Here is a 17,352-nt window from a genome sequence, read left to right as displayed (position 1 = left end):
TGGAGTGTTCCAGCTTACTAGCTAGGGGGCAAGGGTGGTGGCGATTGCAATCTGAAGATGTTCTTGAGATTAGAGACACATTAGAGAAATTATTATGCATGGTTCTGGAGATAAAGGGCATCGCATAAACTTAGATATCTTGTATGATTTGACTAGAAGCAATCTGTTAGCCGGTAGGTGGGTTAGGATGCTCATTAATGTCACAAATATCTTTGTTTTTTTATTTATCCCTTCACACTCTTGACATAGAGGGCCATCAGTTATATCTTTCCATGCATGGGACATTAGCGTGGCTCTACCAATTTTCCCCTCATTTTCCAACCGATCTATAATGGGGTTGTCCTTTCTTCTGACCGCTTAGAAGTCGACCCCTCCTAATTCGATGATGTGTTGTTGAATGCACTAGAGAGTCATGCATTTTGTCCCTAGTGGTCCAACTAGTAGTCCATCTCTATACCATTTAGTAGAAATTCTCTCATTTCAGTAATAAGAATGACCTGCATGAATCCCAGATCGACGGGAGAGAAGTCCATCCATGTTGGATTGGTCGAGGACATTGACGCTTGATTGATCGGGACAGGTCATTTACGCTTGATTGCCAGATCGAGCACTCAACCGACTTCAGTGCTCCGTTATCGGGTCCGTATCTGCTACATGAATGATTTTCTAAACAATAGTGGCATTTTCTCTCATCCCTAGGGCGTTTCTTTTTATGTGTGTTATGGGGTGAAGTCCTCTTAATGGCATTGGAGCGAGTTGTGTATTTAGATATCTTGTTTATTTACCCATTGGGATCACTGCTGTAGGAGTAAACCACCCCATTGGAATGGAAAGCTTAAACGTCTCAATGCGATATTGTATATTAACGAATAGTTTTGTAGTTGTAGGTCTGGCTACTATGAGGAGGTTTGCTGGTTAGGTTTCCTCGCTAGTATCCTTTGGAACTACACGAACAAATTAGAAAGCTTATTCACTAGAGCTCGGGGGACTAGCCACTAACGGCTCTGCTCTAATGTGTGGATACAATTGCATAGCTTCGCTTCCGCTCATGGGACTAAGGAGAGGAGAAAACTTATTCTTCTTCGCTTTAGCTCAGCAAAGTAAGGCCTCTTTCTTTCTATGTCATTAAGCTTTAGCGTCGTATGGGATCGTAGCTCGAATCATCGATCCGTAATATCCAAATATATATCTCATTATATATGTCATTATGCATTTCTTCCAATCATGATCCTAACGCAGGCTCAATCATCAGGCCCGGTAGGACCCGTTAGGACCCAGTAGGGGGCTCGACTAAAAGGCCCATTAGGGACGGAGTCACTCACTATTCATATGGTGAGGGTGTGTTAGCACACTCGACTGTCAAGGCTGCCATCGATTTGGAAGCTCACCTTCCCCAAAGAAGTGAGGTCCGGAGGGACTCGACTGAGGTTACGAGGTCGAGGGACTCGGCCGAGGAGGTCGAGGAGAGGCCCGGTAGGGACTCACTATTCCGATGGTGAGGACCCGGTAGGGGGCTCGACTAAAAGGCCGCCATCGGGCTCACTATTCATATGGTGAGGGCTTCTTTATAAAGGGCCTAGGAAAAGGGCATATAAGGGGCCTTGCTAGCGGAAATATCTGCCCGCTAGTTTCATGATAGCTCCTCCTATACGATCCGGTTATGTAAGCTACGTAGGCCACATCATTCAAGCAGGTGCCCTATTCATTCCACGTTAGCCTCCAGTTGGATATCAGGACTAGATGATGGATATTAGGACTAGACGATGGATAATTGGGAACGTCAATGTGAATGTTTTACAGGTCCAAAAGTTGGAGGATGTGGAGATCAAAAGCCCATAGAGGTCCCTGTATCGGAGGAAGATTGGAGATGGAGACTGATTCAAAAATTATCTTCTTGAATTTGGTAAGAAGAAATTCTCCTGAAGCCTTTCGAATTTATAAATATTCTTGCGTTCCTTTCTTTCCAAATCACCCAACATAGGGTTACTGGGAGGATATTCAAGGCTCTGTTAACCATAGTGTGAGAGGTGATGTGAGGGTGCCAGTTATCCAAGGTGTCTTGCAGTGATGTTTTATTCTCATCAGTCATCTTGAAAACTTTAGCCCCCCACTCCGAGAGGGTTGAAGCAAAGTGACAGGAATTTCGGAGATGATTAATGGACTCTTCCTGGTTCTCACATAGAAAAAATTGAGAAGGGCCTGAAAGCGCTCTTTTCTAAATATCATCCCATGTTATTAATTTACCATGGATAACCAACCATATGAAGATAGTTATTTTCGAGCATTTTTGTTTAGCCCATAGAGAGATCCAACATTGACTCTGATCCAATTGACCATAATTGGCCAAATAGCCATAGGCTTCCTTAAGATTTAAGACAGCAACTGAGTTTTTACCCCATATTGATTTATCATCCTCCTAATCCAACATTATTTGGAATTCTTGAAGAAGCCCTTCGAAGGTATCCCAATTGAAGTCATCAAGAAGAGGCTTCCAATCTTGTCTGCTAATATATTCTATTCGTTTTCTTCCATGGGGGGTTGGTTTCTAGTAATGGGCAACATGAGTTTTCCCTTTATCATTCATTGACCTCTGTAGGAGGGCATGGTTCACATCATCTAAGGTTGGGAGTTGTTTCCAAGCATCCTCCTAAAAAGGAACACTTTTCCCAGTTTAGATCTCCCAAAAACTATGTTACTGGATTATTTATTTGTTCTTCCAGGATTGATTCCATATAGCTGATCACAAGAATTGGAAAGATAATTTGATGAGACCCCTTTGGTAGTGGTTAGGAGAAAATTTATCTTTCCAAAGGTTAGCCCAAGGGTTGTGGGATTTTCCAATCACCTACACCAAGTTTTTTCTCCCAGGGTCTTATCCATAATTTCCAGGTCTCTCAGACCAATCCCACAAATTTGCTTTGGCTTGCAAAGATTATCCCACCCGAAAAGGGCCCATTTACGCTTATCATTAGAACCCCTACAAAGTAAATTCCTTTGAATACTTGCGAATGGTGTTTAGGATAGATTTAGGAGCTTCTAGGGCAGAGAAGAGATATAAGGGCATTGCTTGGAGAACCGATTTAACCATAATGAGATGGACAACTAGGTTGAGGGACCATAAGGTCCAATTGGAGAGCTTTCTTTGTATATGGTTTAGGCAATATTCCTAGGTAGACTTTCTTAGGGGCTTGTCAGTGAAAGGGACTCCTGAGTACTTTGAGGGTAGGGAGCTATTCTAGAAGCCAAGAATTATGATAATATTTTGCTGGATAGGAGGGTGTTGAAGAAAAATATTTTTGATTTCTAAAGATTAACCGTGGTACCTAAAGCATTGGAGAAGAGTTTTAAGATGCGTTTGAGGGTTTTGCCTCTACCATATTTGTGATGCCCATTAGAAGGGTGTCATAAGAAAATTGTTGATGTGTGCAAGCTGGAGAATTGGCATGGAGATTTAGATCCATTAATTCATGGTTAGTCTAGGTTGCATGGATTGATCTTTTGAGGCCTTCTTCCATGAGAAAAAAGAGGAAAAGGGAAAGGGGTTCTCCCTACCTGATTACTTTGGTAGGCACAAATTGTTGGGTGGGAGTGCCATTAAGGAGTATGGAGAAAAAGGCTCATTAAACAAGGGCCATAAACCAGTCAATGCAGTCCTTAGGGAAACCAAATGCTATTAGAACCTCCTACATATAATTCCATTTTATTTGATCAAAACCCATTGACATGTCCAGTTGCATTAACATCCCAGGTTTCTACAAAGTTTGTAGCGATTGGATAGTCTCATGGGATAGACTGATAATGTCTATAATCTATCTCCCTTCCACATATCATGATTGCTTGGGAGAGACCAGAAGTGGTAGCAATGATATAAGTCTGTTGGCCAAAACCTTTGAAATTATCTTATATATTACATTGCAGAGGGCAATAGGTCATAATCGGTTAAGAATGTCTAGCCCCTCTTCCTTGGGAATTAAATTTAAAAAATTTGCATTGAAGGTGCCACACACTATTTTATTTTTCCTTGAATACTCCATTATTGCATGAAATTCCTCTTTTATAATTGACCAACATGCTTTAAAGAAGTCAGTTGTGAAACCATCTGGCATAGGGGCCTTGCCCGATGGAATTGACATAACAACCTCCTCAACTTCTTACATGGTGACGTCTTTTAGAGCATGGTATTGTGGTATGGATTCAGAATTGTAGGTATGTTTTTTACTATATCCTTGATGGATTGGGTCCATTATGTGTTGGGATCCCCCAAGAGTCTTCCATAGAAGGTGTTCAGTTCCCTTGAAATACCCTCTTGAGTGCAAGGAAATTCTCTGTCCACTTTTTTAAGGGAAAGAATCCTATTTTTCTTCCTATGTTGGATCATGGATCGATGGAATAACTTGGATTTAGCTCCCTACATTTCAACCATTGAATAATAGTTTTATGTTTCCACAACTTCTCTTCCTTCTTAGCTCCTTCTTCCCATCTCTGTTGCAGGTCTTTTTCCTCTTGCTTCATTTGACTTGTGAGTCCCTGTTGGATGATTTTTGTTGAATATCTTCCATCTGCTTCTCCAAATATTTTTATTTGTGGCGATGTTACCAAAATTCCCTTATTCCATTTCTTGATTTTGTACTTGATGTGGCTTAATTTTTGTTGAAATCGATACATTTAGGAGCCTCTTTGAGGAGGAGCTTTGTTCCACCATTTCTTCAAATTGATCTGGAAGTCTGGGTGATCCATTTTGAAATATGTAACTAGGTTTGGTCTTCATAATGAGATATGTAATCATGATTTTATGTAATTTATGAAAAGATTAAAAATAAAATTATTTATGTTATGCTTGAGTCACAGGTTTCATGTAATTTTTCTTTTTAATTTTATAGATGAAGCTCCCATTGTGAGCTATCAAGTTTGGTCATCAATTCATAAAGTCTATTGAGTCAATGTCATGTATTGAAGACCCATTTGGGCATGTTACATATGTAATTAAGTCATTGTAAATGATCTGAAAATGAGATCTTAGATAACTTTTAAGGTATTATAGACTCATGTGCATGGATTTGCCTATATTACTTAGTGCAACAGATCGATAAGATTGTGAATAATATAGGCAAATGAGCAGTTAGAGAAACATAATAGACAACACACATAACGCAACAAATTTAATATGGAGTTCACCCAAAACGCTTGGGCTACGTCTCCTGGTCCAGCCTTTAGTAGTGACCTCTTTATTATGTCTTCAAGAGCAGAGTTTTTACAAAAGTGTGAGCTCAAGTTGAGTCTCAACACACAGATAAAAAATATCAAGAGTTTGCTTGAATCCCTCAAGCCTCTTTGAGTACACAAAATCTTTCTTTCACTCTCTGTCTCTGTTTTCTCTCTGTCTCAGTACTGCCTCCCTCTGTCTCTGTCAGTCTGTGGCTTTAAAGCTAATCGACGCTATCTGTTCATTTCCCATTCTCGAGCTCTTTGGCTCCCAACCTCTGTATGCTCGAATCCCCTTCTGAGGATTAGAAATCATGGCATAACGCCTTCAGGGAAGGTGGACACCTATTCTACAACTGAAGGGACCATCATACCTTTGAAATCCCAAAAATAGTGTTCTTTGTTTACACAGAGAAACATTGTAAAACACGGGAAAAATCCATCAAATCACTATTTATCAGACTTCAAATATTATGAATTCCACCCTATATTCCATCAGGTCCGCCTTTAAATGCATGTCACAAATGCCCCTATGCCATGGTTTCCTTTGTATTTGTAAAAATACATTAAAACACTGAAAATCCCACAAAATGGCTTTATGACAGACTTGAAATGTTATATATTTGTAAATTCCATTGGGTCTGGTTTTATATCGCTATCACACATCCACTATTGATCTGAGTGATCTTGATCCAACGGTTGAGATTCATTTCAGGCGGCGAAGGCGTATGGAGATTACCCACCCGAAAAGGCGGTTTTCTCATGCCACGTGTCAGCCAGTGGATGGGATCAGGAAGAGCCTGTCCAATACCACTTACCGCCTAAGGCCCACCTGAAATCCTATCCATTACGGAACTCAAAACATATATATCAGCATGTAAATCCATTTTGGGTCCGAATTCATCACTTTATTCACATTTCCTTTGTTTTTTGTTTATTTATGAAAATACGAAATACATTGAAAAAACCCTTTTACCGGACTTGAAATATTATCAAATTTCATCCATAATCCTATCGGGTCTGACTATCGTAGTCACAAGTATATCAGCCCCACTCCTTTGTATTCTGCCGATGCGATATCGTGAGTTAACCTGGGCCGTCGATCTGTGCACTTGATCGACGGTCCTCATTGACTTTCACCGATTGTTATCACAATTTTCATATGGCTGCCTCGGATAACCTCCGCCTATCACCACTGATTGTGATATGCCGATCGGATCTAGACCGTTGAATGGCCAGATCTGACGACTCCTGTGAAAAGTTTTTTTGACCTCCGATAGGCTCTATTTCCGCTATTTCATTCTGTTTTCACTCCCAATAGTGTAATCTCCCATTTTTAAAGGTTCTTCTTATGCGATAGTTTTGGATGTTTGAAGACTTAGAGGGTGTTTAGGATCCATTTTGGATCACGCCTTCCCACTGAAAAAGATTTTGGACCACCAAAAGTTGGTTTTAAGCATCGATCAAGTGAGGATACAACTTCCTCACTTGTCCAATCTCTATCCATCTTGCACTGCTTGGGTTTGAACCTTTGAGTCCAATTCTGAGGTACTCAACATACCCTATGTGTGTAGTTCTCACCTTCCTATCCAGAATTGTATCTTCCTACAACTCATTGAGATATTCAAGCAACAGATCATCAATAGAAGGCAACTGACTTTGCTCTTCGGGATCTTCAATCAATGAAGGTTCAAACAGTCTCAAGTTTTCTGCATTAACCATTGAATAGATGTGCATGTAAGCTGGAAAATCAAGGCAAAAAGTGTTCTCACCAATTTCTCAAGTATCTTGAAAGGCCCATACCTTATTGGCTTCAACTTCTTACCTTCACCTTGCATTCTGTCTTTTTTGATGTACGGCTAGACTTGATCACCAACTTGGAAGCTATGCTCAATTCGATGCTTATCATGCCTTGCCTTGTACTTGGCCTGGCTCTTTTCCAGTTGTTCCTACACTGCGTGGTGAATTTCTTGGATTTGTTCAATGAACTTGGTTGCTTTGTCCACATCACTGTGTCCATCAACTGCTATGTCTTTTCCAAAGATAAAATCCAAGGGAGACCTTGGTGTAAAACCAAAACAAGTTTCAAAAGGAGATCTCTGTGTAGAAGAGTGCTTGGCACAATTGTAAGCATGTTGCACATAACACAAATGTTCATCCCAAAGCTTGGGATGCTTGATGTAATAGCCCCTGGGCAAATGGATCACTATACTATTGAACACCTTTGTTTGGCCATCTGTTTGTGGATGACAGGTTGTGCTCTTCTTCAGTCTGGTGTCCATCAATTCCCACAAACTTGACCAAAACTTCCCAACAAATCGGGAATCTTGATCAAATATAATGGAAGTGGGTAACCCAAAATGAACCCATACATGCTGAAAGAAGAAGTTTGTTCAACTGTAATCTACTTATTACAAGGTATTAATATACACATTTTGCTGAACCTGTCCACAATAACATATAAATAGTCATGACCTTTTCTAGATTTTGGCAATCCCCAAGCAAAGTCCATGGAAACACTTTCCCAAGGACGAGAAGGAATTGGAAGTGGAGTGTACAAGCCTAATTTTCTATTGTTGGGCTTGCTTTTAGCACATATGGTACACCCTTTAATATATCTAGAAACTATTTCATGCATTCTTGGCCAATAGCAGAACCTTTGCAGCTGTGCAACTGTTTTACTTACACAAAAATGACCTAATATAAGAGAAGTGTGTGCTTGTCGGATTATGTTAACTCTTTCAGTTTGTGGAATGCATAACTTTCCCGAATGATACAAGAGTTGGTCCTTAACATAATAATCCAATTCTTCTACTTGTTTTCCATGACTTAAAGTTGCATAAACATCTTTAAAATCTATATCTTGAGCATATTGTTCAATGTAGCTTTCATGCCTTACTGAGTTATGCTTAAGTATAGTAGATGCATTTATGATTGGTCTGGACAACATATCTGCAACTTTATTGTGTATCCCCTTCTTAAATTTGATGACTAGATGAAACTGTTGTAGAAAACCCATCCACCTATAGTGTCTTGATCGCTACAATTTAGTTTGTGAGTTCAAATATTGAAGTGGTTGATGGTTTGTATGGATGATTGTTTCTTTGCCCATTAAGTAATGTTTCCACTTTTCACAATTTGTACTAATGAATAAAATTCTTTATCATATGTGGGATAATTAACTACTGCAGAATTAAATGTCTCAGAATGATAGCATATGGGTTTACCGTGTTGCATCAACACTGCTCCCATGGCATAGTCACTGACATATGTTTCAATCTCAAATGGTCGTTGAAGATCTAGCAGTGCTAGTACTAGTGTTTTACTAATTTTTTCTTTTAAGGTGTCGAAGGCTTTCTTCTGTTTGCCTCCCCATTGAAACACCTTATTCAATCCTGTTAAAGCATGTAAGGGAGCTGCAATCAAGGAAAAGTTAGCAATAAACTTTCTCCAATATTATGCTGCTCCTAGGAAGTTTCTAACTTCTATAGCAGATTTGGGTTTAAGCCAGTTCACAATGACTTCAACCTTAGAGGGATCTATCTTCAATTGACCACCCCCTACAATATGACCCAAATAATTTAAAAATGTTTTGCCAAATTCACATTTTGATAACTTAACATAGAGCTTTTCGCTTTTCAAAACATCTAGAGTATACTTTACATGCTTCAAATGTTCTTCCCATGTTTTACTAAAAACAAGAATGTCATCTAAGTATACAATTACAAAATCATCAATAAAAGGTCGGAGTACATCATTCATAACTCTCATGAAAGTGGCTGGAGCATTAGTTAAGCCAAAAGGCATTACCGACCATTCATACATCCCTTGCTTTGTTTTGAAAGCAGTCTTCCATGCATCTTATTCTGCAACTCTGACCTGATGGTAGCCACTACGCAAGTCTAACTTGGAAAAGTAAACCTCTTCTTTCAGCTGATCTAATAGACCATCAATGCGAGGAAGAGCATAACAATTCTTGATCATTATTTTATTTAGTGCTCTATAATCAATGCACATCCTCCATGAACCATCTTTATTTCTCACCAACATGATTGGAGATACGCATGGTGATGTGCTTAGTCTTATGAACCCTTTATCGAGCAGCTCTTGTACATGCTTCTTGATCTCTGCATTCTTTAAAGCGAATAACCTATACATTCTGATGTGAGGCAATGGAGCATCTTGCTGCAAATGAATATCATGTATTATTTTTCTTTTGGGTGGCAGACCTTTAGGTTCTTGAGATAGGATATCATATTCTGAAACAACTTTTTCTAAATCAGTGTTCTGTTTAGCATCACAACCCTCAAATAGATTGGTTTTTTCAGGGTTCTTTTCCTTTACAACCATGAGTAAAAATTGCTTGCATGAATTTACAATTCTTTTCATCTACCCTGAGTTTATGAGAGTGTAATTATTTTTGAGTTTATGAGCTCTTACAATGTATTCTATTCCATATTTGGTGAGTTGATACTTATTTTCAGCTCTATAGAAAATGGATTTTCTATCATACAAGTAAGGACTTCCCAAAACAATACCACATATATCCAATGGAACTATATCTAACTCAACCTCATCTACAAATGTTGACCCAAATGCAAACCCAAGTTTACATTGTCTAGTCACTTGTAGCTTTGCTTTATCACATACCCAACCTAATGGATATGGCTTCTTGTGAGGTTTGGTTAGTAATCCCATCTTCTTTACAATTGCTTCAGAAATCAAGTTTACTTGTGATCCACTATCAAATAAAGTATCAATATTTTTATGCTTTGAAATAACTCTAATATGAAAAAGATCATGTATTTTCCTCTAATTTTATTCATTATCAATAGATTGTGTAGAATTACTAGTAGATGCTCTATGGCCGTGACTATTGTTTCATCACCTAAGTCTGACCCCAAATCTTTCTAAATAGCAGCAACAATATTCTTCTTCTTGTCATCAAAATTCTTGGGTTTCAGCTTTGGATGCAAAGACCGGAAATGTGCATCATCATCTCCATCCTTCTTGCAGTGAGTGCATGAAGGTTTGTCTTTCTGTATAGTGTTTTCCTTCCTCTCTTTCAATTTTTGCTTCTTCTTTTCCTTGTTCTTGCTTGTAGTGGGTTTTGATGATCCCCCAATCTCTGGGTTCACATTCTTGCCTCTAGCCTCTACATGTGTAGCCTGAATGGATACCTCATCTATGCTAGTGGGGTTAAACATGAGAATGGTGTGCCTCAAATAGCTATGCAGACCATCTATATACTTCAACAAAGTTTCAGGTGAGTCTAGAGAAATGCCTAGAATTAAAGCTCTTTTTCTAAATTCTTGGGTATAGCTTTGTACACTTTGCCCCTTTAAGTGGCGAAGAGTTTGCCAACTCATCATTGCTTGCTGCATATAAGCTAATGGATAGAATTGTTTTTTAATGACAGAAACAAATTCACTCTAGGTAGAAAGAATTTTACCATGCTTCTTCAAATCAGCTTGTGTCCTACCTTCCCACCACACTAGGGTAGTTCCTCCCAGGTTAAGGTTAGCTAGTTGAATTTTACTCCTTTCTGAATCAATGTTCTACACCCTACAATACACATCAATCTATCTAATCCAGTTATCTAGGTTTTTTGCATTTAATTCTCCATCATAGATTGGAAAATCAAACTTTACATCTAATTTAATGAAATATTTTTTCTTCTTTTTATTTTTAGGGCTAGAAGGAGGAGTTGATGGAGGAGGCTCTTCCCCTTTCCCTTTACCTTCTAAATGGGAAAATAGAAGAGGTTCCTCTACTCCTTTGCCTTGTTCGGGTGTTGAGGTGATTTCACCTCGATCCTTCTTATATTCCCGATACATTTCTTCCACCATGGCCGTCATGGTCATGAAACTATCCATGAACTGAAATTCTGATTCCAATGGGACTTCTCCGGCCATTCTCCTCTAAGCGTAGACTCTTCCAATATCTGGATTAGTCTCAACAAGCTTGCCTTCTCCTAGTTTGAGGTTTGACCTAGTTAGCATTCAACAATCCAGAACAAGCTTGTCTAACCTTAGCAAACCTAAAGCTCTGATACCACTTGATCTGAAAATGAGATCTTACATTAATTTTAAGGTATTATAGACTCATGTGCATGGATTTTCCTATATTACATAGTGCAACAGATCGATAAGATTGCGAATAATATAGGAAATTGAGTAGTTAGAGAAACATAATATACAACACACATAACACAACAAATTTAATATGGAGTTCACTCAAAACTCTTGGGCTACGTCTACTGGTCCAACCTTCAGTAGTGACCTCCCTATTATGTCTTCAAGAGCAAAGTGTTACAAAAGTGTGAGCTCAAATTGAGTCTCAACACATAGATACAAAACAACATGAGTTTGCTTGAATCCCTCAAGCCTCTCTGAGTACACATACTCTTTATTTCACTCTCTGTCTCTCTGTCTCAGTATTGCCTCTCTCTGTCTCTGTCAGTCTGTGGCTTTAAAGCCAATTGGTGTTGTTTCTTCGTTTCCCCTTCTTGGGCTCTCTAGCATCTCTGTCCACTCGAATCCCCTTCTGAGCATTAGCAATCATAGCATAATGTCTTCAAGGAAGGTGGCCACCTGTTCTACAACAAAAGGGACCATTGGGCCTTTGAAATCCCCAAAAATAGTGTTCTTTGTTTACATAGAGAAACACTGTAAAACACGAGAAAAATATGCCAAATCACTATTTATCGGACTTCAAATATTATGAATTCTACCCTATATTCCACCAGGTCTGCCTTTAAATCACTATCACATGTCGAAAATTCCCTTGTGCCATGGTTTCCTTTGTATTTGTAAACATACATTAAAACACTGAAAATCCCACAAAATGGCTTTATGGTAGACTTGAAATGTTATATATTTGCATCTATAAGTTCCATCAGGTCCAGTTTTATATCGCTATCGCATATCCACAGTTGATCTGAGTGATCTTGATCCAACGGTTGAGATTCATTTCCGGTGGTGAAGGCGTACGGAGATTACCTACCTGAAAAGGCAGTTTTCTCACGCCATGTGTCGGCTAGTGGATGGGATTGGGCAGAGCCCATCCAATACCACTTACCGCCTAAGGCCCGCCAAAAATCCTGTCCATTATGGAACTCAAAACATATATATCTGCATGTATATCCCTTTCGGGTCTGGATTCATCGCTTTATTCACATTTCCTTTGTTTTTTGTTTATTTACGAAAATACAAAATACACTGAAAAAACCCTTTTACCGGACTTGAAATATTATCAAATTTCATCCATAATCCTATTGAGTCTGGCTATCACAGTCGCAAGTATATCCTCCCCGCTCCTTTGTATTTTTTCGATGTTATATCATGAGTTAATCTGGGTTGTCGATCTGTGTGCTTGATCAACGGTCCTCATTGACTTGCGCTGATCGCTATCACAATTGTCATATGGCTGCCTCCAATAAACTCCGCCTGTCATTGCCAGTTGCAATATGCTGATTGGATATGGACTGTTGATTGGCCAGATCTGACGACTCCTATGAAAAGTTTTTTTGACCTCCAATAAGATCTATTTCCGCTATTTCCTTGTGTTTTTCACTCTTGATAGTGTAATCCAACATTTTTAAAGCTTCTTCTTATGTGATAGTTTTAGATGTTTGAAGATTTAGAGGGTGTTTAGGATCCATTTTGGATCAATAAAGAGTCTAAAGATCCTCTAATACCAAGTCCAAGCACCTCCAACAAGTCGGCCTTCAATGAAGCAATTAATCTTCACTAAGATCAAGTCAGCCTATAATCAATGGAAAGTCGACCTCAAGTCACGAACAAGAAGCCGATATAAGGAGGTACTCAACCTCTCTCAAGGACACACTTCATGCTTGAAAATAGAACAAAAGTAAGAGGAAAAGGTGTTGTTGGGTGTGAAGCCTAATTATCTTCTTTATTTAGAGGTATCATAACATTGGACCCCAGTTTGTAATGTGGCAGCAATGCTGCCCGTAAAATATATGCTACAACGGGGTTCCAGGGGGGGTGGCTGCGACCTTTGGGAGCCCCCCCTGGCGGGGGGATCGGGGGAAGTGCCCCTGAAGCTAAAAATAGATGTAAACTTGCCTTGTAAAATGTTGTAATTTCATAGTCAATCTGAGCCGTTCATTATGCGAAGATTTTATGGTAGAAGTTACGTTTAATTTAGGGTTTTTTTCCCTAGAAGGAAACCCCTCACTATATATGAGGGAATTATATTGCATATCTATATTCTGAGTGAGAAAGAGAGAGGAGATGGTGTGAAATCGAAGAGGGAACTAAAACAGATTTGTTGTAGGTTGTATCTCTTTAGTTTGTTGGATAATATAAAAGGAAGGACTGATTGTTTCTCCATCAACGTAGCCCAAATTGGGTGAACCACGTATATCTGTGTCTCTCTTGTTTTATGTGTTTTTATTTCTGCAATATATTTTATGTGTTATGTTGCTTTGTAATATATAATTTTCTAACAACTGGTATCAGAGTCGAAGGTCTATTTGGCTGATAAAATCGCAGGAGAGAAGGGTTCCTGGTTCGAGTGGGAGCAACGTCAGAAGATGGTAGGTTTAGGATCGAAAAATTTAACGGCAAAAACTACCAGCCATGGAAGATGCAGATGTAAGATTATCTGTATCAGAGATATCTGTACCAACCATTGAGCGAAAAGGCAAAGAAGCCGATGAGTATGACAGACACAAAATGGGATATTATCGACAGAAAGGCACTTTGAACAATACGGCTATGCCTAGTCGACCTCAAGTCACGAACAAGAAGCCTATATAAGGAGGTACTCAACCTCTCTCAAGGACACACTTCATGCTTGAAAATCAAACACAAGTAAGAGGAAAAGGTGTTGTTGGGTGTGAAGCCTGATTTTCTTCTTTATTTAGATGTATTGCAACATTGGACCCCAGTTCGTAATGTGGTGGCAATGCCGCTTGTAAAATATACGCTACAGAGGGGTTCCATGGGGGGTGGCTGCGACCTTTGGGAGCCCCTCCTGCTAGGGGGATCAGGGGAAGTGCCCCCAAAGCCAAAAATAGATGTAAAATTGCCTTGTAAAATGTTGTAATTTCATAGTCAATCTGATCCGTTCATTAGGCGGAGATTTGATGGTAGAAGTTATGTTTAATTTAGGGTTTTTTTTCCCTAGAAGGAAACCCCTCGCTATATGAGGGAATTGTATTGCATCTATACATATCTATATTCTGAGTGGGAATGAGAGAGGAGATGGTGTGAAACCAAAGAGGGAACTACAACAGATTCACTGTAGGTTGTATCTCTTTAGTTTGTTGGAAAATATAAAAGGAAGGACTAATTGTTTCTTCGTCAATGTAGCCCAAATTAGGTGAACCACGTATATCTGTCTCTCTTATTTTATGTGTTTTTGTGTTTTTATTTCTGCAATATATTTTATGTGTTCTATTTCTTTGTATATATAATTTTCTAACAACTGGTATCAGAGTTGAAGGTCTCTTTGGCTGATAAAATCATAGGAGAGAAGGGTTCCTGGTTCGAGTGGGAGCAATGTCGGAAGATGGTAGGTTTAGGGTCAAAAAATTTAATGGAAAAAACTACCAGCCATGGAAAATGCAGATGGAAGATTATGTGTACCAGATATATCTATGCCAACCATTAAGCAGAAAGGCAAAGAAGTCGACGAGTATGACAGACACAGAATGGGATATATCGACAATAAGGCACTTGGAACAATAGGGCTATGCCTAGCCACATCGGTAACGTTTAATATTTCAAAGGAAATGAAAAAAGAGGGTTTAATGTCGACATTGGCCAAACTATATGAAAAAACCTTAGCCTCAAATAAGGTATTTCTAATGAAGCATTTATTTAATATGAAAATGTCAGAAGGTGGATCTGTTGCTAATCATTTAAATGAATTTAATATAGTTACTAGTCAATTAAGTTCTATAGGGGTAAATTTTGATGATGAAGTTAGGGCTTTGTTATTTCTGTGCTTATTGCCAGAAAGTTGGAATGGTTTAGTTATGGTCATTAATAACTCTATCTCTGGATCTAGTACTTTAAAGTTTGATGATGTTGTCGATGCAATCCTTAGCGATGAAATGTGACGGAAAATCTCTAGTGAGACATCAGGTAATGCTTTGACTACAGAGACTAGGGGAAGAAAAATGGAAAGAGGAAAGAACCCAAGATATCACAGTAAGTCAAGGAAAGGCATATCCAAGTCTAGATCAGGGATAGTGTGCTAGAAATGCGGGAAGAAAGGACACCTGAAGAAAGACTGCAAGTCTCGGAAGTGTAAAGAAGGAGACATACAACAAGAAAACAATCATGAAGCGAATGTGACAGGTGATGCGTTGCAAGATTCTTTGATTATTTCTTTAGAAAATATTATTGATGCCTAGGTGGTAGATTCAGGGCCCTCATTCCATGCCATAGCTGATAGGATTCATTTTCATGATTATGTTCAAGGAGATTTTGGACAGGTTCGATTGGGTGATGATAAACCTTGTAAAATTATTGGAATGGGTAGAGTTTTCACAAAACAGCAAGATGGAAATCAATGGATATTGAAGGAGGTAAAGCATGTTCCATATCTAAAGAAAAATATTATTTCAACAGGGCAGTTGGGAGGTGAAGGATGTGTGACTACTTTTACAGATAAAACCTAGAAGGTCATTAAAGGACCCTTGGTAATAGCAAAAGGAGAAAAGGTTGGTACATTGTATTTATGCAATGGTATTTATAATTTTGTTAATGATTTAACCTCTATAGGAGAAGATACAACATTGTGGCATCATAGGTTCGGGCACATGAGTGAGAAAGGGATGCAAATTCTTCGCTCAAGAAATTTGTTGCCAGGTTTGAAGCATGTTGATTTAAAATTCTATGAGAATTGTGTTTATGGAAAATAGAAGAGAGTCAGATTCCTTAGAGTTGGGAAAGAAAAGAAGAGCGAAAAAATAGAGCTTGTGCATACAGATGTATGGGGACCTGCTCAGGTATCATCTCTTGGTGGCTCTCATTATTATGTTACTTTTATTGATGATGTAACCAAAAAAACCTGGATTTATTGTATTCGAAATAAATCTGATGTATTTGATACTTTCAAGAAATGAAAAGATTTTGTTGAAAATGAGACAGGAAAAAGGTTAAAATGTCTCAGATCGGACAATGGAGGTGAATATTGTAGCAAAGAGTTTGATAGGTACTGTTCAGAGAATGGAATTTGCAAAGAGAATACAGTTCCAAGAACACCACAAGAAAATGTTGTGTCAGAAAGGATGAACATGAAAATCGTGGAGCGTGCAAGGTGCATGAGATTGCATGCAGGATTGCCTTTACAATTTTGGGCAAATGTTGTAGATACTACTGTTTATCTAACAAATATAGGGCCTTCAAGTTCCTTGGATGGTGGTATTCTAGAGGAGGCATGGACAGGTAAAAAAGTAAACTACTCAATTTTAAGAAATTTTGGTTGTGAAGCCTTTGTCCACATTAATAAAGAAAATAGAACAAATATTGAGGCAAAATCAAAGAAATGTACTTTTATTGGATATGGTGTTAATGATTTTGGTTATTGCTTAGGAAAAACAAAAAATCATTAGGAGCAGAGATGTCATATTAAATGAAAATTTTTTGTATAAGGATAAGCTACAGGAAAATAAACAAGAAAAAGAAAGCAGAGAATACATAGTGCTTGATGAGATCACAAAAAAAGTGATGATGCCTGAAAATCATAATGATCAATGACTAGAAAAACAACCACAATAGCGACAAGCACTTCAAACACCTGAAAGTGGTGTTAGAATATCTACCCGAATAAGTAGATCCCATGAATGATACTCTCCTTCATTATATTATCTACTATTGATTGATTCTGGTGAACTGGAATGTTATGAAGAAGCAGTGTAGGTAGAAACCAGGAAGAAGTGGGAGCAAGCCATGAAAGAAGGGATGGACTCCTTAGCACATAACCAGACTTGGGACTTAGTCAGGTTGCCTGCAGGTAAAAAAACTTTGCAGAATAAATGGGTTTACAAGTTGAAGGAAGAAGATGGAGGTAGAAAAGGGTATAAAGCTAGACTTGTAGTGAAAGGGTTTGCACAAAAAAAGGGTATAGAATTTGATGAGATATTTTCTCCTGTTGTTAAAATGAATTCAA

Source organism: Pinus tabuliformis, chromosome 9 (assembly GCF_031772625.1).
Source record: "Pinus tabuliformis cultivar Carrire ecotype Pingquan chromosome 9, CPIR1, whole genome shotgun sequence".
Taxonomy (NCBI): Eukaryota; Viridiplantae; Streptophyta; class Pinopsida; order Pinales; family Pinaceae; genus Pinus; species Pinus tabuliformis.
The sequence above is the reverse complement of the archived record's forward strand: the minus strand, read 5'-3'. Positions refer to the sequence as shown.